The following is a 22,849-nucleotide window of genomic DNA, read 5'->3' as shown; positions in this document are numbered from 1 at the left end:
GTTCTTGGTTGATAGCTGTATGACAGACTGAGACAAATTATCTTTAGCTCCAGAATGACATGAATCGTCTTACTACCGAATTATGCAATGGAAATGTCAGGCTAGAAGAAGGCAAATAAGCAGTCACTGAGAATGGCCTTAGGAATTCTACTTTGTTTGCAAGAAGAAAATCCTTCTCACTTTTCCCTTGACTTGAGGAGGCGCATGTCCTGCAGGCTTCATCAGCCATGTAGTCCCTGCCTGCACATTTTACCTAAATCCATTGTCTTATTTGTCCCCCTAACAGTCCTTTCGGGTCAGGTATTATTGCATCATGTCATTATACTTTGATTATTTTGTGAGTACCCTGGTGTTTCTGAGACCATGATTATGGGTTAGAGTTTTAATCTTTTGTTCTATTGTTGGAATCCTGGACTGTGATTCAGAAGTTCTGGGTTCTAACCCGTGTGTGACCTTTCTGTCTCTGGGCCTCTGTTTTTCTGCCTATAAAGTGAAATAGATTTGGGGTAAACTTGATCATTTCTGGGAACCCTGGTCCTGGCGAAACTTTGGTGACTGGTTGTCCTTATTTCCAAACCGAACAGACAGACAAAAAAACAAGTGGGTCCAAGAGATCAAACCTTCCCCCACTGTTTTCCATCTGTGCGAGAAATATTGTCTCATTATCTTTACATTCAAAAGGACAACAGGCCCATAACTACTCATTACACCCAGCGCAGTGATAATTATTTTTAAATGTAGCAACCCTGTTTGGTTTAAGTAAAGAAATTGTTGAGAGAAAGTTTGGGTCCTGAAACTGCTAACGCCTTCCTGTGATGGTATGTGGGAAGCCATGGGGGTGGGGAACAATAAGCCAGACAGTTCATCTTAGGGGTAACCTCTTTGGTTTATGTAAAATATATGACTCAAAGCAAATTCATTCTTGTAGGCTTCCATGCCTGAAGGAGGACGGAGCTGTGCTCAAAAGACACAGGGCCCTCACACTTAATCAGCTGCATCTCTGTGTTCTGTGTTGTGCTGTCTAATTTCCAGAGGAAAGATCATTCTCAAACCACATAAATGATGATGCTTTTGGAAAAAAAAAAAAAAAACAACAAAAAGGAAAACCTATCTCTTCTAAATGTAAAGATTTCGATATGAACTTGCCTATTGTTTGTACTTTACACCCACATTCTTCATGCCTGACATCTCTGAAATCATTTTCGTTTCCAAAAATCATTTGAAACACTCCTACACCTGGGGCTTTTGATAAACAATCCAGCGTCTACAGGAGAAACTGGGTGCGTGTCTGTGTGTGTGTGTGTGCATGGGTGTGACGGTGGGGGAGAAGGCGAGAGCAAGGACACTGTTCGTGAACTACCCAGCATGAGTGCCTGTGAAGACACAAGCAGCTTTGCTGTACCATGTAGAAGAACTCTGCGAGAACAGGGCTTCCTCCATGGGTCATTCTTTTGTGATTGCAGGGAACTTTTGGGTCATTTACTCAGAAGTTAGCATAAAAGTAACAGCTAATGTTTTCAAGCACTTACAATGTCCTAGGAACTTTCTCAAAGCTTTAGTCATCTGAACTCACATGTTACTCACAAAAAGTCCATAAGCCTGATACTCTCATTATTCCATTTTACAGCTGAAAACATGGAATCATAGAGAAGTATATCCCCCAGTCTATTCATCATTAACACTGAATAGAAGTCCTGTCTGATTGGCCATGCTCAAAACTCAAGATGCAGCTTCCTTCAGAAGCATCTTCAGTGAGACGGAGTCTCACTTTCCTCTGAACAGCCCAGAACTTTCTCCCGGCACTGAGGCCTCTGCCTTAAGTGACAATAAGACGTTTGTCTGTCAAATCACCACTGCAAGACTCCAAGGTAGTGTGGAGTTCATCTGTGTTTCCCCCAGCGTAACAGTGCTGGCCTGGGGTAACACTTAGGAAATATCAATAGAATAAATGAATGAACAGACCCATATTTCATACCCAAGTTCTCTGCTAGGTCAATTTCGACACAATTACCTGTGACTTTTAAAATGTCCCACTTGCTTCAGTGCTGTGGTCTTTTTCCCTAGATTCATCTTCACCTCTTGATAGTTACAGCGTATGGCCTGTCCATCTAGCCTGGAAAAAAGGCTTTAAAAGGGATATCGTAATGAGAGAGAGAAAAAGCTTAAAGTCGTGTCAAATTCTGAAGTTTAACGTACTCTCCATTGCCAATCCTAAAATTAAGTTCATGCCAGTTAAGTTGATATATATCTCAGCCTTCAAGGAGTTCTCTATCCCTTTAGAAATACAGAAGAACCCTACGAGGATGCATGCCAAATCCCATCTCTAAAGAATAGCAAGACCATACAGAAAAACTGAGATGTAGCAAGATGTCTCTGATAAAGGCGTTGTCTTGTAAGGAGTCGATCAAAATAGATAATTCCCAAAGGTCACCTACTTTAGCCTTCTCATTTCGCAGATGTGGCTAATGTGGCACAGAGAGAGAAAATGAGTCACTAAGCGTAACAGATCAATTTAATAAAAGAAGTGGGAATGGACCCAACAGGTAAATCCCAAATGAGACTTCTTTCCCTATTATATTTTGCAAGCCTTCATGACTGGGCTATAAATCAGTGATTCCTAAAATAAATCTTATCTGGTTATATTTGGGATAAAAGTTTGCCTTGGGTTTGTGTAAATCCTTGGACTTGGACAAGACCAATCCTAAGGTACTGGATGACAGGGGGTCTCTATTTTTGATCACATACTAAACGTTTGTGCCTACAAAGACATGGCAGGATAAATTAGTTAGTTGGCGTCAGAAGAGCATGAGTCACTGTTCTCACCAGCAATAAATCCAATTGCTGGCATGGAGTAGATTAAATGCAAAACGACAGCTGAGAGTCAAGCTTGCAGGCCTTCCTCCACCCAGGGTTCTTTAGTCCATGCCCATGCTGGTGGAAAATGTTACATTGTCCTTACAGTGATGGTCAAGGGTCTTCTTTATGTATTTATTTGAGAGGCAGAGAGAGAATGTACCCCCATGCACTGATCCACTCCCCAAATGCCCACAATGACAGGGGGCTGGCCATGCCAAAGCCAGGATCTGGGAACCCAGTCCAAGTCTCCCACATGGGTGGCAGGAAGCCAACTACTTGAACCCCCATTGCCACCTTCCAGCATGTGCAGTATCAGGAAGCTGGAATTGGGAGCAGAGCTGGAACTCAGACCCAAGTACTCCCATGTGGGAAGAAGGGATCTTGACTGATGCTCACATCAGTAAAGGATATTTAAGTAGTTATGATTCCTTAGTGTTGCTGCTGGGGGAAAGTGGATAAAAGTAAATAGTGCCTGAGCAGACGGCAATGTGTAACAGGTGAAGGCAGTATCAAAAGTAGTTTTGGCTCTGGCATGATTTTGGACGTATGATACTATTTCTCCTTTCTGAAAATTGAACGGACTGGGTCAGAGAATGTGTAGGATCTCTTCCACTTCTAGGATTCATTGAGGATAGGTTTGTCCATTCCTTCTTTCTCTAGAGTGCTTCTGTAAGCTCTCATGTGAGTAGCAGCTCTGAAACTTCCCATCTCAGCTAGCAGTCTTGACCTCATCTGGTAAAAGTCTTTGGGGCAGGAAAACTGCAGCAATGTTAGAGTCGAAATAGTGAGCTCAGTTCTAATTTTGGCTCTAAACCTTGGTGATCTTGAACGAGTTACTTCAATTCCATTTTGGAACCTCCAATTCTTCCTCTGAAAAATGCAAGTAATGATCATACCTGTTTTCCAGAATCATTTTCTGGGTATGGATGTCATGGTGCTTTCCAACCTGGAAGTCACAAATGGTTGAGTGGATGATGATGAGGCTGAGGATGTAAATGAGGAGTTAAGAACAATTTCTGATTTTTCCCTAAATATGCAAGTGAGCTCTAAGTTCAGGGTCAAGCAGTAAGTCAAGGGTAAGGAGAGAGATGTCATATCTGAGCTTCTACACTCTGTCTACTATGAGAATGGCTCCAAAGGCTCCTGCAATAACATTTACCTTAGTTACTACCATCATCCACTGTCTTCCCAGTCCAGTTGGAAATATCATCTGTCATATGTCTTCCTGTCCACACTGTAGACCCAACTAGGATATCAAATTAGAATCCTGCATGCATGGTTCACCATTCCTTCTTTAGTCCTCCTGGTTGTCTACAAAAAAAAAAGTACAGATGCTCCCCTGACCAATGTGGGACCAAGCTGTTCCCTCTACTTTGAGGTCTACAGAAAGCTGGCCTTGCAATGGTTGGAGCTCCTAACTAGAAAGATGCTCCAAGTCCTCTGTAAGCATCAGTATTCACAGTGCTCAGCATGTTACCTGGCAATTTTCTGGAGTTGGAGTATGGTGCTATGTAATAGGAATGACACATTGCGTTGAAAACATGGCTTTTCTGGTAGATCTGTAAGCTGGGAGAGCAGTAAAGGGTTTCAGAAACAGTCTGGCTCACCTGCCCATTGTTTACAGATACAGAAGCAAAGTCCCCAAGAAGTGAAGTGATATGTGGTTTCCTTTGGAGATAGAGCCAGCATAAAGGAAATCTGGGTCAAAATCCCCATTAGACAGATGAGAAAACTGAGGCCCTAGCAATGTGAACTCTCCTGCTTTGAATTTAAGAACTAGTACTGATACTATCACCTCATTCAAAAATTAAGTCTCATTTCCTGAGACCACACAGAAGATACAGGGTGGAAGTTATGCATGTGAAGCACAGGTTCTGAGGACAGGTAGATAAAACAGTGGGTTACTGTATCAATGTAAATTTGGAGAAATGCATTTATATTCACATTTGGAATTTTCCACTAGCAGACTTACATCATATATTTCTGTGTATAGGACATGATGAAGAGTATAATTAGACTTGTGGTAGAAGTTCATCATATATGGGTACAGCATAGGCATAAAATAACTACTAGGAATTAATTTCATTCTGACCCTGAAGCCCAAAAGAACCTTTTAAAGGTCAATTTTCTATTAGTAGGAAGTTTATCTGTGCTGGTACAAAATTGGGTCCTTCTGGGTGAAGTTTAAATCTGAAATGGAAGAAATGTGTGTGTGTCTTGGGCCCAAATCCTAAAATTCACTGAAGTATGGTCTGGCTTTGGGGCCAGGCCAGTGGTGCGCTCATAAATAAATATTAACAACAACCAGCTCTCATAACTTGGCTCATAATTTTCACGTAAATACTCCTACCATGGTCAGTTTCAAGCTACCAACACATCATTGCTAAATGTGGAATTTGGAAAAGATAGCACCACACCATTAAATACTCTCTCTGATATACAGCTATAAGATACATAAATAACCTCAAGAGCGTTTTTAGTAATAAAATGTTATAAAGTTAACAGGAAGTATTGAGTATTGTTTATTTATTATGTTGGTTTCTCACATAATTTGTTTTATTGAATGTTATATGATTTCATTTTTATTCCAACCAGTTATGAAAATCCCAGAAAATGTAACCATCAGTGTTTATAAATTGGAACACCCTCAGGCCAGATAGATCTGGGATTGAATCCTGGCCTCCTGTTCTGTTCATTATGTGACATTGAGTGAGGTTTTGAATTTCTTTGAGCTTTAGTTCTTTGAGCTGTTGAAGGTGGCAATGATAATCTTGTGGATGTATTCATGGTGATTGAATGAGGTACTTTGTAGCACAGTAGCTATACATAATAAATTCCCAACAAATCACTGTAGTGCCTTCCAGAGCTAAATTCATGAACTTAATAAACAGTTTTGGAGACTTGCACTTCATACATATCTCCAAAGGTACACAGTCTCCATTAGTATGCCACATGAGAGTACAAAGTGGCTCAAACATGACTTTTTTCCTGCCCTCAAACAGATCATGGTCTAGCCGACTGGGAAATGGGACATGGACACCAGTTAGACAACCCAGAGCAAACTATGGTCTGCTCATAAGAAACAACGTGGTTGGAAAGGTGGAGAAGGGAGGGTTTATGGAGGGCATTGTGTTTGAGTCTTCATTTCAGAATAGACTTGGAAGTTCAGAAATACCCAGAATTAGGGCACCCCGAGAAGAGAGAGTGAGGGAAGCAAAGACAAAGGAGCACAGAGGCACAGACACTGTAAGATCTGGTGGAACAAGGGTGTGACAGGGTGGAACAGGGTGCTGAAGACAGTGTCAGAAAGCAGGCAGCTTCCAGATCTCGTTAGCCTTCAACACTGCAGAATTTGGTTTCTGTTCACTTAGGGAATGAGGAGCCTGGGGGATTGTATTCCTCTACGTGTCGCAAAACATATTTTTGATTACTTATACCATTTTTGAAAGTTGTTCACTGAGGAAATTTTTTTTATTTTTTTATTTTTTTATTTTTTTTTTTTTGACAGGCAGAGTATACAGTGAGAGAGAGAGACAGAGAGAAAGGTCTTCCTTTGCCGTTGGTTCACCCTCCAATGGCCGCCGCGGCCGGCACACCGCGCTGATCCGATGGCAGGAGCCAGGAGCCAGGTGCTTTTCCTGGTCTCCCATGGGGTGCAGGGCCCAAGCACCTGGGCCATCCTCCACTGCACTCCCGGGCCACAGCAGAGAGCTGGCCTGGAAGAGGGGCAACCGGGACAGAATCCGGCGCCCCAACCGGGACTAGAACCCGGTGTGCCGATGCCGCTAGGCTGAGGATTAGCCTAGTGAGCCGCGGCACCGGCTTCACTGAGGAAATTTTGATAGTACCAGTTCTTTGCTTTAACAGGAATAGTTAAGAGTTAACTGGAGGGGTAATGTGCAGCACAGCAATGAGAATGCTGATTGGGACATTGCCTATGAGAGCACTTAGTTTGAGTCCTGACTACTCTGCTTCTGATCCAGCTTCCTGCTAATGCACACTCTGAGAGGCAACAATTACAGGCCCAAGTACTTTGCTTGGGGCCTTGTCACCAACATGGGACACCCGGTTTGACTTCTGGGCTCCTTACTTCCATCTGGTCCAGGCTTGGCTGTTGTACATATTTGGGGAATGAACCAGCAGATAGAAGATCTCTCTCTGCCCATCTGTTTCTCTGCCTCTTTTCTGTCTCTCTCTGCCTTTCAAATAAAATGAAAATAAATAAGTAAATACAAAAATTTTAAAGAATAAACTAAATAGTGAAATGCACATTTAAAGTAAGTAAATTTTCCTTGTGGGGAAACAAATCCCATGTTCAGAGAGAAGGGATCATTATGATTGCCAGTTGATAACAAAACCAGTATTTAAGGGTTCAGTAAATACTAGGAAGACCCAGACCAGGGGCTGTATTTCATGAGTTTTGAGTTGTCTGCTGCACCCCTTTAGCGCTATGCCTCACACACACAAAAGTCATATGACCGACATCTTTATCTGCTCCAGTCTGCAGCTTCTATATATAGGCTTTGGTTATGAATGTTTTTTCCTATGAAAAGGTCAGACCTTGCACATGTACCATCAATGCACAGCCCTGCTTATTAAAAAGCAGGCAGGCAGATTTGTAAAAGTCATTGAATTTTTACTGATGTGGGGAAAAGCGTGGCAGTTTGCTGAGAAAGAAAAGGCTTCCGAACTTTCTCAAAGCAAAGATGGGGAAACCTCTATCTTGTGATTACAGCGCATTTTCCCTCTGGCTAAGGCGACCAGTAGCTGTCGGCCCACATGTACAGAGGCAGGCGGGGACACTCCCACCCCCAGCTCTCTCGTGCATGTGGGTGCACAAACTCAGCCCTGCCAAGAGACACTAAACCCGGTTAACTCCTCCTCCCCACCTCAAACCCCCACGGAACATCTGGAGGTGGCGTTGGGGAAGGCACCTTGGCCAGATAGATGCAAACCCCACTAGGGGCTTCCGGTTGTATGCAGGGTGCAGCAGCCGGCCTGGGCCAACCCTGCAGCACCAGCAAGAACTTGGGGAGAACTGAACTCTTACTTTTAAGCCAAAAGTTCACAGGTTCAGATACCTCTCTGATGTCAGCTGCTCCCCAGGGCTAAACCTAGAGTCTGCACGCTCTGAGAAGACTGAGCTGCCCGGATTTGGAGTCTTTCTCAAACTCAATATGTGTTTCTTACCCCTTTACCTCTCCTCTCAGTGTGTGAGCTCCTCAGAGACAAAGGAGCTCATGTCTCCTCCACCTGGGTATCAGTTGTAGGAGTGATTTGGGAGGTTCCCCAATTATCCGTTTAAAAGAAGTAAAGGATGTTTAATAGGAATGAGAGCTGATTTTGGTTACTCCTTCCTTCTTTCTTTCTTTTGTTTCCTTTCCTTTTTGACTAACAAAGTTATTACCGAAGCCCTATTCTTGGGCTCAGCTGGTCAGAGCACAGTTACAGTAGCAGCTTCACATCTCCTACTGCTGAACAGCAGGTGCCACCCACCTGGCTAGACTTCCTTCTAACCCAGCTAAGTCTCTCCTTCCTGTGGGTGCTTGTCTGGACTCCAAACCTTCCGTCTCTCCAATCCAAGACCTTCTGATGCCTACAAAGTTCCCTTGTTGACCATTAGGAACAGTGGTTTGGAGCCCGTGGAGGTTACCAGTGTGGTGATACGGAGAAACACATGTTCTTAGATTTGCATAAAACAAGAATTGAACACTTGTATTTAAATCAGGGACAACGAAAAGAAAGCATACCAAAGCTTAGTGGAGCATTAGGAGTTATCCAGGGATCATGGGCTTCTTCACTGGGTCAAGAGTTCCCCATGACAATAGAAGCTCTCAGGAGCTGAGCCACCACCTCAACAGGCAGGCATGTGGTGGGGTCACCCCCGAGGTTCCCTCCAACCCCGTGTGCTGGGACTACCGCTCCGTTCATCATTATTTTGAGGATTAATGACATACCACATCTCAGAAATTTCATCCCCCTCCTTCCAGTTGAGGCTCCAACTTGAAAACTTAGTGAACTGATGGGTCTTCACCTTCAGCATCCTGGTAGCAGTGTGGCCTTTCTTCTCTTCTCTTACTTTAAGTCTCTGAAAACTCCACTTCGATGTGCTCCCCATCTGCCCAAACCCCTTCCCAGGTTCTACCTCTGGGCTGCAGCCCATCACTTCAGCCACGGTTTCGGCTCCACAGGAACCATGCTGTGGTTTCTCCTCTGTGCAATGCAGCAGAGGCTCCCAGACAGCCTCCCTGCCGTCTCCACCTTTCTTACACTGTTCCAGAACCAGCCTCTCTCTCGGCAGTATCTCTGCCTTCTTTCTTGGAGTTTTTCCTTCGTTTCTTAACCTCCTTGAGCTCAGGGCCACAATCTTCATCATCACGCCCCACGTGCCTGTTCCAGTACTTAGGCCATGCTTACTGGCAGGAATTAAACGGGATTCAGGAACATTTGTTCCCATGCAGGGAGGCCAAAGAGCGGATCGATTAAGGGCACAGACTCTATGGTCAGATGACGTGGTGGGACTCCCAGCTTTGCCACTGACTACGGAGTGACCTCGATGGAGTTCCTTCAAAGTCCTGAATCCCGTTTCCTTTTGTGGAAGGGGAATCACAGTAGCCCCTACCATTTGTCACGAGGCTTATGTGAGTTCCTTTTTATGACACATTTCCTTCTGTGCTGGGCACACAGCTATCGGCTTGGGTGACACCTCTTTGTTCTTGAAGGTGCCCCTTTCTATCTCCCTCCTTCACGAATATTCAGTCCAATTTCCACTTAGAAAGCACTTTACAGTTTATGAAGACCTTTCATATGCATTCTCACACTCAGTCATCATGATGAGTGCAGGGAAGGTGTCCATATCCCCAGAGAGTTCTTGTGGCACAGGTGAAGCAGGGGGAGGGGACAGTGACAAGAGCCCAGAGATCTTGGTGCCCACTCAGGGTGTGAGTAGCTACAACACACTGCCTTCACTCCGGGCCAGTGGGACAACTGCGGCCTGTCCAGTGTGTCCCCAGATGAACCTCATCCCTGCCTGAAGGGCCCCCTAGGAGCCCCCCAACACCCAGTGCCAGTACTATTGTTCCTGCTGGGCCTGGGCAGGCTATTTGCATTTCTGGACCAGGCTTCCTCTCACAGCCAGCTCTGGTGAGGGGATTTACTGGTTCATGTACTCCCTGGAGGCTTTGCGGTTTCATTTCACCTCTGCTGCAGATTGTTCTGTGACCTTTGCTCTCTCCCTGTATGCAAACCTTTCTCGCTGCAGGACGCCAGGTAACACTAGAACAAAACACCTGCGTAGGAAGGGATCTGCAAGATCATTTAATCCAATCCTCCAAGTCCATTTTGCAGAGGAAAACACTGAGTCCTGGGGAGAGATATTACCTGCCCACAGACCCCACTAACTGCCCTTTTGGGCAGAGTCCTGGTCGGACACTGGAGAAACCAGAACTTACTTTCAAGAAGCATGCAACCCAGTAAACTATTTCTTGCTCATCTGATTTTTTTTAAAATATCTAACGCAGTGGAGTGCAGCAGTTGCTCCATAAGTGCTTCTTGAACAAATGAACATCCCTTGGCCAATGCCTAGCAGAGCTGGCACTAGACCTGCCCTCTAGATTCCCCAAGCTCCCACTGCTCGCTCTCTGCCTCGCCCCTTACGACTCATAACACAGTTTGAGAAACAGTTAAAAACCGTGACCCAAAGGCATGGCAAATATTTAATGCCTTCATATTTGTTCACGACTCACTAGTGGATCCCTAGTCGTGTAGAAGAGATTCCCTCCCTGCCTCCTGACACAGCAGAGCCAAGACAGGAAGCAGAGGGTTCACCCAAAGGCCAGCACTGACAGATCAGGGAACTGCTGCCCTGGGAAGCCAGTGCTGTCCAAAGTGTCCTTGCTGCACAAACAGAAACCAATACATAAGACATAATGGATCACGAAGATATCTCTTTTTTTAAAAAAATTATTTATTTGAAAGGCAGAGGAACAGAGAGAAAGAGATTTTCCATCCATTGGTTCACTTTCCAAATGACTGCAAGAGCCAGGTCTAGGCCAGGCAAAAACCAAGAGACAGATTTCCTAAATGGGTGGCGGAGGCCTAAGTGCTTGGGCCAGCTTCTGCTGCCTTTCCAGGTGCACTGGCAGGAAACTGAATTAGAAGAGGAGCGGCTGAGACTGGAACTGGCACTCTCTGATAGGGGATGGCAGTGTCACAGCTGCACCTGAACCAGTGCCACAACACTGGCCCCTCGTCATGAATATTTTAACATATTTCAAATTTGTCCTGATTCTAGTCCATTTCCATAAAATGTCCAAGCCTTGGAAATCACCAATCATAATAATTCCTTTATGAGACAGAAAACTGACAGCCAATGGGGGAAAGAGAGTGATTCAAGTCACTCGGCATGTCAGTGGCCTAGACTGAATTCCTGTTAAGGGATTCTCTGTGGCCCATAGCGCTGGACTCAGCAGGAAGCCAGTCAAGTGTATGTTTCCCAAGAATGCAGGCTGTCTGTGACTTACGTATCTTTCTCACACTGCCAGCTCAGTGTCTTGCACTTCGCAGAAATCGCCTCTGTGCCCAAAGAGCACATTAGGCCCACCCCGAGCCTAATTTTAGAGATCAGAGAGCCCTATTCTGCTCAGCAGCTAAAAGCCCTAAAAATGGTAGCAGAACTTGAACATGGATCTTCGGATAACCAATTTATGCTCTTTCTCTACATTGCATAACCAACCCAAGTGAATGAAAGATGGTGGCATAGGTGAATGAATAAAAGATTAATCCTAGATCACTCTTAGGAAACTTAAGTTTTAAAAATCTGTAACTCTGTAAAAAGTCCATGCCAGACCCCAAGGACCTGCTTTAGCTTTCCTGACATAAGTGTGTAGAGAAAAGGCAGAGTGAACGCCATCTCACCTGCAGGTTCACTGAGGCCATGAGTTCTCTGATGCTAATCGTATCCAATTTGGATGAATCTAAAAAGTACAAAGAAAGAAACTGAAACTCCCCAATGCTACCATCCAGAGATCAACATTAACATTTTAGTGAACATCCATCCTTTTGTAGTCTTTCTTATCCAAAGTGTGTTTCTGTATGTGTGTGTGTGTGTGTGTACATGCAGCAAACCACTCAGTAATCCGTTTTTGTCATTTGGTCCTAAATCACATATCTACTCAGGTTGTAAGTAGATCAAGTGGGAGAATGAGCACAATATTGAGCCAACATTTGATTTGTTGAGTCATACCTAGCTGCTGAGAGTCCAGACCTGGCTTTCCACTGGCTGTTTTAAGGGCCCACTAAGGCCAATTTCCCAGTGTCTGCCTGAGCTTTGCTGTTCTAAGGTGACTATGATACGATGTAGGTAATTATGATGGCTTGGAATAGCAACGGACCGTTTGCTAAGCTCGTAGGTGTATATGCATGCGTGCACACACACACACACACACACACACCCCAACACGCACACCTTGTGATGTGTGGAGCACCATGCTTGGTGAGCACCTCATGTCTTCCTTGCAATGCTTTGAGAGGAGAAGCAGGCTTCAGGTCATTAATTTAAAGATGAAGATATTAAGGATCAGAGATCACGGGACACGCCTGGTTTTTTGTTTGCTTATTCTGCAATAGCATCTTCAGAGATAAGCCAACGCGGATGAACCAGTGTTCCAAGGGGAGTTCCTTATGGTTGAAGATGGGTGGAGGGTTTTACCCACTCACAGTAGAGTGGAGACTTGGACACCACATCAGTCCCACTCTTATACGCCCACCACATTGCTTCATGACTAAAAGCACGTCTGAGGGTTCAGGAGATCTCAGCGCACACCATGGCCTACAACACACACACACACACACACACACACACGTGTGAACATGCCCTCTCTCCGGCAGCGCGAGCGCTGACGCTGCACTCCGCGGCCTCGGCACACGGACCGACCGCCTGTCACGTCTGCGAAGCAGGCGTCATTTGATTAACGTGGGCCACCAATCAGGACGACCTCCCCTGCTCAGCGAGGCGAGGGCTGCTGGGCATGGCTGGCTGGAGGGCCAGAGAGAGGTTGTGATTCATTTCTGCCCCAGGCACCCACCTGGTGGGCCTGGTGCAAGTGCTGTGGGCCAGGGGAAAGTGAGAGGCTGCAGGCGGCCGCCGGGGAGCTGGGCGCGGGAGTAATAGCGAGAAGAGGGGTGAGAGCAGCAGCTGCTGAGGTCGGTATTTATATAATGCCTCTCTGGCTTTGAGGCAGGAAGTGAAACTGAGGTTGTGCTGAGACACTTTCCTTCCCCCCGCCTCGCTGCCCTGGCGGCTCCAGGGGGAACGGGGCAGAGCCTGGGCACGCTCTGCCTAGGCGGAAGTGGACACATGCCGGACGGCCGGCTCCAGCCCCTCGGCGGGGGGCCCCCTGCAGGACTCCCTCGCTCTCAGAGCTCTTGCCCTGAAGTCTGTTTCTCCCTCTTGGTCCCCCTCATGGCTGGGAGAGGCCCGCTGACCCCCCGGGAGGGCACCTGGGACAACATCGATAAAACGCAGGCGCAATCACGCATCTCTGCCGAGCTAGCGCTAAGTCTTCCTGTGTGAAGACTTCTAGCACCTCGCTTGGGGCTTCCATGGATGGCTGTTCCCTGACTTTCCTCCCTGCCTCACGCATGCTTTCTGCCTCACTTCCCTTCTCTCTGTCAAGCATTAACACCTCTTTGATCCATCTCAGACTTCACAGCCAACGGCCCCTCATCCCCACCTTCCCTCTGGCTTCAACCCAGGTTTAGGAAGTCCTTTTTGACCTCTCTAAAGCAAGAGGGGGTTTTCACAGGGCCCGTGGGCCACGCACTCGGCGTCTCACCTTAGAGTGCGCACTGCCTGCGGCTCGCAGTGCTCACAGCACCCAAGCTCCGGCTTCTCTGTGAGGGAAGAACCAACAGAAGCAGCAGTCCAATAGAACAGCAGCCTTGCGCCAGCCTTCCCGAATCAGAATCTGCGATTTGACGAGATCTCCAGCTGATTCACATACTCATCACACTTGAAGAAACCTGCCCCCCACAACGCTCATGAACGGGTAAAGGACATAAAGGCCCCAGTTGGGCAAGAGTCATGACCAAGGTCACCAGCAAGTGAGTGCCATCGGATAGGACTTAGCAGTCTGTCTAGTTCAAGTCCCTTTCTTCTGCATGAAGAGACAGCGCCAAGGTCAGCACAGTGAACCAAGCAAGGCCGTCTCTTCTCCCTTTTTATTTTTACTCCAAATTTCATTTACGGGTATTTTTGCAATTTATTTGGCTAATAGGAAATCAATAGGAATCATTTCCCATCATCTCCTCTGAGTTCTTGTCTAGTCTAAGTGGCTGCGTTCGTTGCTGAGTTCCACAGAGCGTGTTTAATCAGGGACGCTCTCCCTGTAGTCCACCTGAGTGGGAGCCTCTGAGTACTGGCAAGGAACAGCAGATGTGCTATCAGATGCTTCAGTCACCTTCAGCCTTGCCCACCAAGGACCTTGCCAGGAAAAACTATCAGTGACAACATATTTTTGTAGCACAAACTGAAAAAAAAAAATAGGCGGGACAATGGAGATCACTTCATCCCATTCCTTCGAGTCTCAGTGGAGACACAGAGCCTGTGTCTGTACAGAAATGACCAACTCAGGTTCATCTAGCAAGCAAGTAGCAGATTTAGGGCCAGAGTTCAAATCACTTGCCTTTCAAGTCGGCTCCATGCTGTGTACTGCCCTCCCTCCACCTGCAACTAAATGGAATGGGCAAATTAAATAAATAAGCCACCTGGACCAGATGGCATTTACCCCAGATTTCTGGAGTAAGTCATGGGTAAAATTGTGGAGTCATTGTCCAGAACATACAACCTGTCACTAAAAATGGTCACTGAAACAGAGGTAATGTCACATAGCCAATGAAATTGCCATCTATACGGAGGGTACTTGGGAATCATAGGGAACCAAATCTCACTGCCGCATCTAGAATCCATAAGAAAAAGTATGATCATGGAAAATAACAATGTAAACCATCATGGGAGAAATAATGAGAGGATTTTACCAAACCAATATTCTTTAAGAGAGTAGAAGCAGGGTCTAAGTAAGGGACTATTGAAATACAAAGATTTCAATTTTCAGAGATTTAAGAGATCTGTGATTGGAGTTTTACTTCAAAGAGCAGCTTGGATGTAGAATCTGTCGATATGGTACTGTATCGTTTTTGACAAAGATCATGGAAACAGTATGGTGGTATTTGTTGCAACCTTTTGAATAGAGGATATTAATATAAAGATCTGCAGAAGTCAGAAATCCATAGTCTTGCACTCAGTAAGACGCTAACTTGGCTCTTCACATTTTCTCAAAGCCATGGAAAAAGTGCAGTTATGAAACCCCAATTTTTACAAATGTCATTGCACATGTCTCGCCATCATGGCACCTCATTCAGGTCATATTAATGGTTTTACCATCAGCATGTCCTCTGATGCTCAAGGCATGCCTGTGAGGTAATCTGGAAGAAAGGAGGCAGTCATCCCCAGTGGAGACAAGGGACACAAGCCTGGGCATGGGGGGAGGGCAGAGTGTCTTTCCAAAGTCTGCAGCACTTGGTCCCGGTTGCACTCCAAATCCCCTCTATTTCAGCTATAGAGGGTTGCTGCCAGATCATGACAAACAGTAACTCCTAATATCTACCCACTTCTCTCAAAGATACAAAGCACCGGAATGGCTCCATGACATGGGGAAGAGGGTAAGCAGCTGTTGTTGAGGCCACACTATGTGTGACCTGGGACTATACCGGATGCTGTGCACAGTTATCTCATTGAATTACCACAAGGACTCTGGGAGAAGGATGTTATTTTTGCTTCCTGCTTATTAGGAACCTGAGAAAGGTTAAGCAATTTGTCCATGAACACAAAGCTAGAAATTGATGGAGACAGGATTTGAATCATGAGTCATTTTGGGTTCAAAGCCTGTTTCCAGTTAAAATATTTTTATTATCTTGATGCTACAGTTGAGGAAATGGACTCTGAGGTGTTAATGAGCCAAGGCTATGGAGCTAACAAGTCATAGAGAAAGCATTCGCATAGGAGTTCCCTAACTTCAAATCTGAGGGACCTCAAGATTTCAGAGGAAGATGACAACTAAGCCTCAGTTTGGGCAAATACAAAGCAGTTCTCTTGGGTAAAATAGAACCCAATCTCTGTTTTTGAAAGTGATAGACTCCAGCATGTCACAAGTCAGAAAAGGCAGGAAAGTTTATTTCATTTCAGTTCCGGAAACACGTGGGGAGTCCAACCTCTATACTAAGTACCACGCAGCATGCTTGTGTGGACTTCTTTTTAGCAATTGTTTTAAGTATGGCTTTCCTCATCATACAAGGGAGACTTCACACTGCTTCCAGTCACCAGGCAGATACTGAGATATGCAGATATGCTCAGATAAATCTGAGTTACAGTCGCTGCTTGAGCTCAGATGCCCATATGAAGGTTGGGTTTTATCAGGAAGAGCATAGAAGCCCCCAACAGAAAAGACATTATCCCACGTTCATATGGAAGCAATGTGTAGGCTCCAGGAAAACCTGGCGGTTCTATTCATGCACTTTCAAGAAACATGGAGTGGATCTGGGAAGGTGGGAGAAGGACAGAGATGAACTACGCAAGTCACCGATCTCATGAAGCATTGGCATAAAGATGGATTTAACACAGTTAGGTTTCCTCAATCAAGAAAGAGCAGGTTGAAAGGGGATCTGACAGTGCTTGATAGCACGGAATTATGTTCTTAATCAGCAAAACTCAGAAAAACAGAACTATCCCAACCTCCCATTTAACCTAACGTTTGCAAGAGTTAATTTTAGATCAAATAAAAGGAAGTACTACTTTGCATAGTAGATAGTAAACTTAATGGGCACGAGAGCTGGCAACTGACTTGTAGCCCAGATGCATGGGGTTAAAGAAGGGATTATTTGAATACCAGGACCTCATAAATTCCACTCAGGTTTATTAAAGAGGCATGCAATCTTAAAAGCCACCCAGCCCAACTTACCACCTCATGGGCATCTGGCATCTACGTGGTCACCTCCAATAGTGAAGAGCTCCCTCTCTCCATTGCTACAGCATTCCAACTTTGACAGATCTATATGAGAAAAAGGTCTTTCTTAGTTTTAAACAAAATCCATCTCCACTTATATCCACTTAGGTTCTATTTCCTTATTTGAGATCCTATTCAACAAATCTAAAGACTCTTCATTTTTCTGTCCCTTCAAGTATTTAAATCTAGCTCTTGCTCTTAGTTTGTTGAAGTCACCGTTACGAACAGAAATCAAACTTACCCGTCAGTTGCTTAGAGGACCTGTCAGATTCCCAAAAGAAGACTGTGAGGTGGCATTTTCAGCTTTGAGAGGGCTAATGGAATAAGCACTGGACAGAAATTAGGAGACCTAGGTTCTAGTCACATTCTGTGACTATTGATTTGAAGTCCATGCACTGTATTTGCCATTAATTAGCTGATGGATCTCACAGAGCAATGACCTCACATGTCTGGACCATAGTTCTTTTAAAATTTCAGAAAGCAGAACACAGTAGTTTATTTTCCCTTCTGGCCATGAGTCTCTGACTTGGACTGACTTAACCAGTGGTGGTTCCAAGATCCAAACCCACTTATTCTGAACCTTCCTTCAACTTATCCTTATTGGAAAGAAATTATACCAATCCCCGAAGATGGATTGACACCAATGGGTGGAAATTTCGTTTGCCATGATGACTGGTCACTTCCTCCATTTCCTACGAAGGCAGATTCATCTAGGGATACAGCAGATTTCATCAGATTTTCATTTTCCAGCTAAGCTGCTTACTAATAGCCAGAAAAAAAAAGTTACTAAGTAGAAAACAAACAATAAGCAGAACAGTTAGAAATTTAGTTTTAAATCTTGAAATCTGATGCATAGATCAAGGACTACTCAACAACTCTGTTTAGGACCAGTGGCCCTTGACTTATCTCTATATTAATGATATTTATAGAAGCAAAGCAGTTTTCTTCTGTAAAAACTCTATAATAATAGTGAGACACAGGAGGGACCCTACCCTAAGCTTTTGTGTGGAAGGAGCTTTTTCTACCCAAAGGGCAACATTCCTGAGAGTGCCAAGATCTCCCGGTTGGGTAATGTCACAACTAAGACTAGTTCCCTCAGGACCCAGTGTTGTGAGAGTTCTACCTTTGTGACTTACGAAACAGCTACTACATGTCAGGCATCTACGGGCTACTCTCTCGATCTCTATTATAAGCTCTGAGGGAGAGGAATTTCACCGTCTCATTAATGATTTCATCTCAGTCTCAAGTACAGTACCTGGCACAAAACCGGAGCTCATCAAATACTAGCTAGATGAATTTAAATAAATCAATTAACAGAGTCAGATATGTCTCCATTTTAAAGATGAGGCTCAGAGAGATCAGTCAATTTGAGCAAAACAAACAAACAAAAAAAGGCTTGGAAATGACAGAGCTGGCATCTGAGCCCTGTTTTCCCAAGAGAGCATAGCTACCTCGCAGCTTCACGACTGTAGAAACCTAAAAGAAAATCGGGTTTAATCCTTTTAAAACCGTAAAGTAAAATTTGCGGAACAAGCATAAATTTCTCAATGTTCATCTTTTTTACCATTCAACTCCTTCAGGAATTATCAATGACAGTAAATTGTCTGCCCACGTTAGCAACATTGAAGGGATTTAAAAGGATTTCACTAGACTGTTAAACAAATGACAACAAACAACAGCTTTCCCAGGTCATGCGAATTGTGAGTGTCTTACTTAGGGAGGAGCCAAGGCTCCCACACTTCCCACGACTCTGGGGAATGACAGTTTGAAGCATGAGTGAAGTAAAAGGCAGGAGCTGAGCCGCAGAGAACTATGGGCAGGGAAGGCCAGCTTATCTCCAGTGGGGCACCCAGGGATCACCCCTGGCATCTACTATTAGCTTCCCGCTCTGATTTTCAAGAAGACAGGACTCTACCACCCTCAAGTCAGGAGCCGTGGTGTTAGGCCAGTCCCAACACTGACCGTGACTACGCACGAGACCCTCTCTTGTTCCCGTTTCCCCATGTGTAAATGAGAGGGGCTAGCCTAAATGGCACCCGGGTACCTTTCCTCTCTGATACAGTCTCATTGATCATCCCTCTTGTCTTGCACCCAGCCCCAAATAGTGCGAGTGCTGGTGGCCCGGAGCAGCTTTGGGGACTCCCCACCGCTGCTGCTGCCGCTGCTGTTGGGGGGCCCCTCCGTGCAGCTGCATGGCCACAGCTGCCTCGCCCTGCACTACTGAATGCTCCCATTTACCTATGCAGATGAGGCGATGCATAAACAGGGTCTGCCAGAAATGGAAAGGCCTTCATTCCGAACGTTCTTTACAGACTTCACGTTCCCTAAGCCAAGGAAGAACTAGTGGCCTAAGTACGGCTCCCTCTCCCTCCTCCCTCCTCCCTCCTCCCCGGAGGACTCAGCCCCCGCAGCCCACCTACTCAGGTCCGCCTAAGCGTGGAGACTTGCTTTCCATTTTTCGGAAGGGCTCTGTTTCGTAGTTTTGTTGTCTTTCCGCACACTTGTATGCAGACACGCACAGACAGACAGACAGACACACATACACAGCCTCACACACGAGGTCAGCCAGCACCCAGTGGACTCGGGCAAGGAGAGCTAACACTGCCGCCTAACTGGGTGTTCTAGGACCCTGGGACCTGGCCCAGGCAGGTTTGCCTTCCCCACAGACCTCCTCACTTCAGCTCGGCACAGGGCTCCTGTTCACTGCTTTTGGCAACAAGTCGGGCCCATTCTCAAAGCTGCTGCCTCCCAAGTGTTCTCCTCAGGGCCTCCCTCATCCTGGCCCACCTTTGCCCATGCCGTGGCTCTCCTGTGGCACATTTGATGTCACCCTGTGGGTTTGGAACTCGATCAACTAGTGCCTTCAAGGTCAACTCCAACCACGAAGAAATTCAGTGCCCACAAATGTGCCAGGCCCCTTTCTTCCCAATGGCTTGTAGCTGGGGGCAGACTTTGTGGCTAGGTAAGGGTTAAATGGAAGCTTCATGATTCATTTGGTCCCACCCTGAGACGCTTCTTCCAGCTTCTGTTGACTTCTGTTACCAAGCATAAAGCAAACACCGCAGGCTCCCTCGTACCTATTTTCTTGGTCCCCTGGGTTGTACTCCCTTGCCAGGCTCTTTTCTTTCTGATCCACTTTTCTTTGAATGCATTTATTTGCATTCCCCTCCACATGGGCCTCAAAGCGACATCATCAGTTTAACTTGGGTTTTATAAGTTGACCTTATCTGAAGCCTAGATGCTGTAGCTCTTCTGTCTCTTGTCCTAACAAGGAGTCCTGCATTTAGGTCTTTATTAACTCATTAAATAATTAAATAGTAGTTAAGACACTGGGGGACATGAAATTGACAGTGAACCCTCTCCTGACTGCAAGGAGGAGAGACACACACAGCAATGGCTGATTTGCCAGGTAAATGGCAACAAAATCCCTAGAAGAGGACATGCAATTATGCATTATGAGGGGTCACCCCTGGGCTCTGGGGGAGGGAGAGGGAGGATCAGAAAAGTCATCACAAGGGGAGGGGGCATTTGGAGTGGGTCTGAATGGGTGGGGTTGGGTTTACACTCGTAGAGCTGGAAGATCTGGGGTGGGGAAGAGAGAGAGAGAACATACCAGCCAAGGCTGGCGGTGGAAAAGTACAGGTGCAGGAAGAGTGAGTAGTTCAGCCGGGCTGCAGCGCGGCACGCTCAGGAAAACAGCTGAACAGGTGGGTTGGGATCCGTGTGGGGGTGGGAGGGAGCAGGGAGACCAGTTGGGAGGCTTTTGCAATCTCCTGGGTAAGGAGCCACAGGACCGTGGCAGTGAAAATGGAGGGAAGGGAAGGGTGTGAGAAATGTTTCAACAGAGACGTCGACCTTCTTTCAAATCTCCACAAACTCTCCTCTGTAATGCACCCGTTTATTTTCACTGTGGGCGTCACACGGCCTTTCCCTGCCCCCCTCTTTGGAAGCTTATCTTTTCATCTTCCAGGTGCATGACTTTCTGCTCAATTACTTGTCTTCAACCCATCAGAGCAGGTCAACCGTGTAGCTCACAAGTCTCACTGTCACACTTGGCCTAGGTTGCTCCCTGTGCCGTCTCTGTCCTCAGCGCTCTGTGAACCTGGGGAACAATGGCTCTAAGTCTCCCAGGCCCTCGCCTGCAGGTTGAGTCTGAATGAGGCCACTAGCACAGCATGGCAGAGGAAGTGGCAGGGGGCTGAAGCAGGACCCTCATCGGACTTCATGGGTGGACTCGCCCTGGCCTCACTCTCCCACATTCCCTCTTCCAGGGAGGCTGAGCAAGGATTAAGAGGACTGTAGCCGGGGGACGCGGAAGGAGATCACGTGGCAGTAGATGGGGCCTCCTGATCACCCAGGGAACCAACCCCGCAGTGCCCACTGCCAGTCCTGGGAGCTGCTGCGGGGAGAAGCAGAGCAGCACTACCTCTACTGAGCACTGAGACCCTGGGCCTCCCCCACTGCTGAGCCTCAGTGCCATGTGGCTTGTCTGCACCGTTGAGCTGCTTGAAACGCTAGAACAAGACAAGTGCGTGTGGAAGCACTTGGACTATGTCAAGCCCTCTGTTGCAGGCTTGTTCTCATTCTACACCACCTCCACTCACCGGGAGAGGTAGAGGGGGAGAGAAGAAAGAGAAGTGTAGAGGGTCGGCACCGTGGCTCAATAGGCTAATCCTCCGCCTTGCGGCGCCAGCACACCAGGTTCTAGTCCCGGTCAGGGCGCCGGATTCTGTCCCGGTTGCCCCTCTTCCAGGCCAGCTCTCTGCTATGGCCAGGGAGTGCAGTGGAGGATGGCCCAAGTGCTTGGGCCCTGCACCCCATGGGAGACCAGGAGAAGCACCTGGCTCCTGCCTTCGGATCAGCGTGGTGCGCTGGCCGCAGCATGCTGGCCGCAGCATGCCGGCCGCGGCGGCCACTGGAGGGTGAACCAACGGCAAAAGGAAGACCTTTCTCTCTCTCTCTCTGTCTCTCTCTCTCACTGTCCACTCTGCCTGTCAAAAGAAAGAAAGAAAGAAAGAGAAGTGTAGAGACAGAGGCTGTGCACAACACAGCAAGGCTGATGGCGTCCTGGCGCCACTTCTCCCATCTGAGCTGAGGACCTGAGGCTCCTGAGGATCCCAGCCCCATTCTCTTTCCACCCCACATCCCTGGCTTTGCAAGCGGAAGGGACTCAGAATGGAGCCTGCGATCTTGAGGCAGGAGCTTGCTCTCTCCAGAATGACTGGGGAATAGTTACATAATCGGAGCTGGGGTTGAGCTTAGCAAAGGGTTGGATCAGATGCCATCACTTTGAGTCATCGTGTTTGGAATCTGGGATAACCATTTCCTTGGATCCAGCCTATTCCGTCCTGAAAGGAAAGATTCCGTCCCCAATTCAGGATTCCCTATTGCTCTCGCCTCAGGCATTGCTGGGCCGCAGAACAGCAGAGAGCTGCGTGCGGATTCCTCTTCCCTCCCATAGCGAAGGCTTTGTGGGCGGCACACCTCCAATCATCCTTGTATGTGCTCCTCGCCTTATTGCATCTTAATAACTCCAAGTGGTAAAGCATCTTAGGACGCTCACTTGTACACGTAAAAAACACACACACACACACAAAAAAAAAACAAAACATCCTGAGACAGAAAGTTCATTTCTTGATCACAAGCCAGTGCCAGATTGTGCCTCGCAAGACTTCTCTAAGCCCCCGGGTCTTCAAAGGGAACCGCAGTTTCTGCTCCTATGGGATCAGAACTGCTGAATGACACAGCCTGTCCCCCACGAGGTTCCGGACACGAACAACCCTGCGGCCTCCACCGGCTCCTGGGTTTCTGTCTTCTGGCGGATGCATCGGCAGGCGTGTATTTTCAGAGTCCGCTATGCTGGGACCCCAGGGGCTGACCCTCACTCTTGCCTTGAAGGCTTTGGGGAGCGCCTCACAGTCCACGACTGTGGG

The 22,849-nt window shown here is 46.7% G+C and overlaps 1 long non-coding RNA gene across 25 annotated transcripts in view; it reads right to left on the bottom strand.

Annotated features, from left to right (window-relative positions):
• LOC149127041 (uncharacterized) overlaps positions 1–22,849 on the bottom strand; it is an 88,274-nt gene that overhangs the window by 38,544 nt on the left and 26,881 nt on the right. For 5 of the 25 annotated variants that reach the window (XR_016232479.1, XR_016232487.1, XR_016232484.1 and 2 more), the window contains 5 exons: positions 16,872–16,961; positions 13,692–13,823; positions 11,773–11,831; positions 3,753–3,802; positions 2,012–2,125 (listed from right to left, as the gene is read on the bottom strand). The exons of 1 other annotated variant lie outside the window; for it this stretch is intronic. This is a non-coding gene — a long non-coding RNA (uncharacterized LOC149127041). Of the gene's footprint in view, positions 1–2,011; positions 2,126–2,987; positions 4,168–11,772; positions 11,832–13,691; positions 13,824–16,871; positions 16,962–22,849 lie in introns of those variants that run through there. 19 more of the 25 variants (XR_016232488.1, XR_016232489.1, XR_016232491.1 and 16 more) reach the window with 7 other exon arrangements.

Source organism: Oryctolagus cuniculus, chromosome 4 (assembly GCF_051225735.1).
Source record: "Oryctolagus cuniculus isolate XC-2025 breed Fujian yellow rabbit chromosome 4, ASM5122573v1, whole genome shotgun sequence".
Lineage (NCBI taxonomy): Eukaryota > Metazoa > Chordata > Mammalia > Lagomorpha > Leporidae > Oryctolagus > Oryctolagus cuniculus.
Note: the sequence above shows the minus strand (reverse complement) of the source record. Positions and strands in the feature narration are given on the sequence as shown.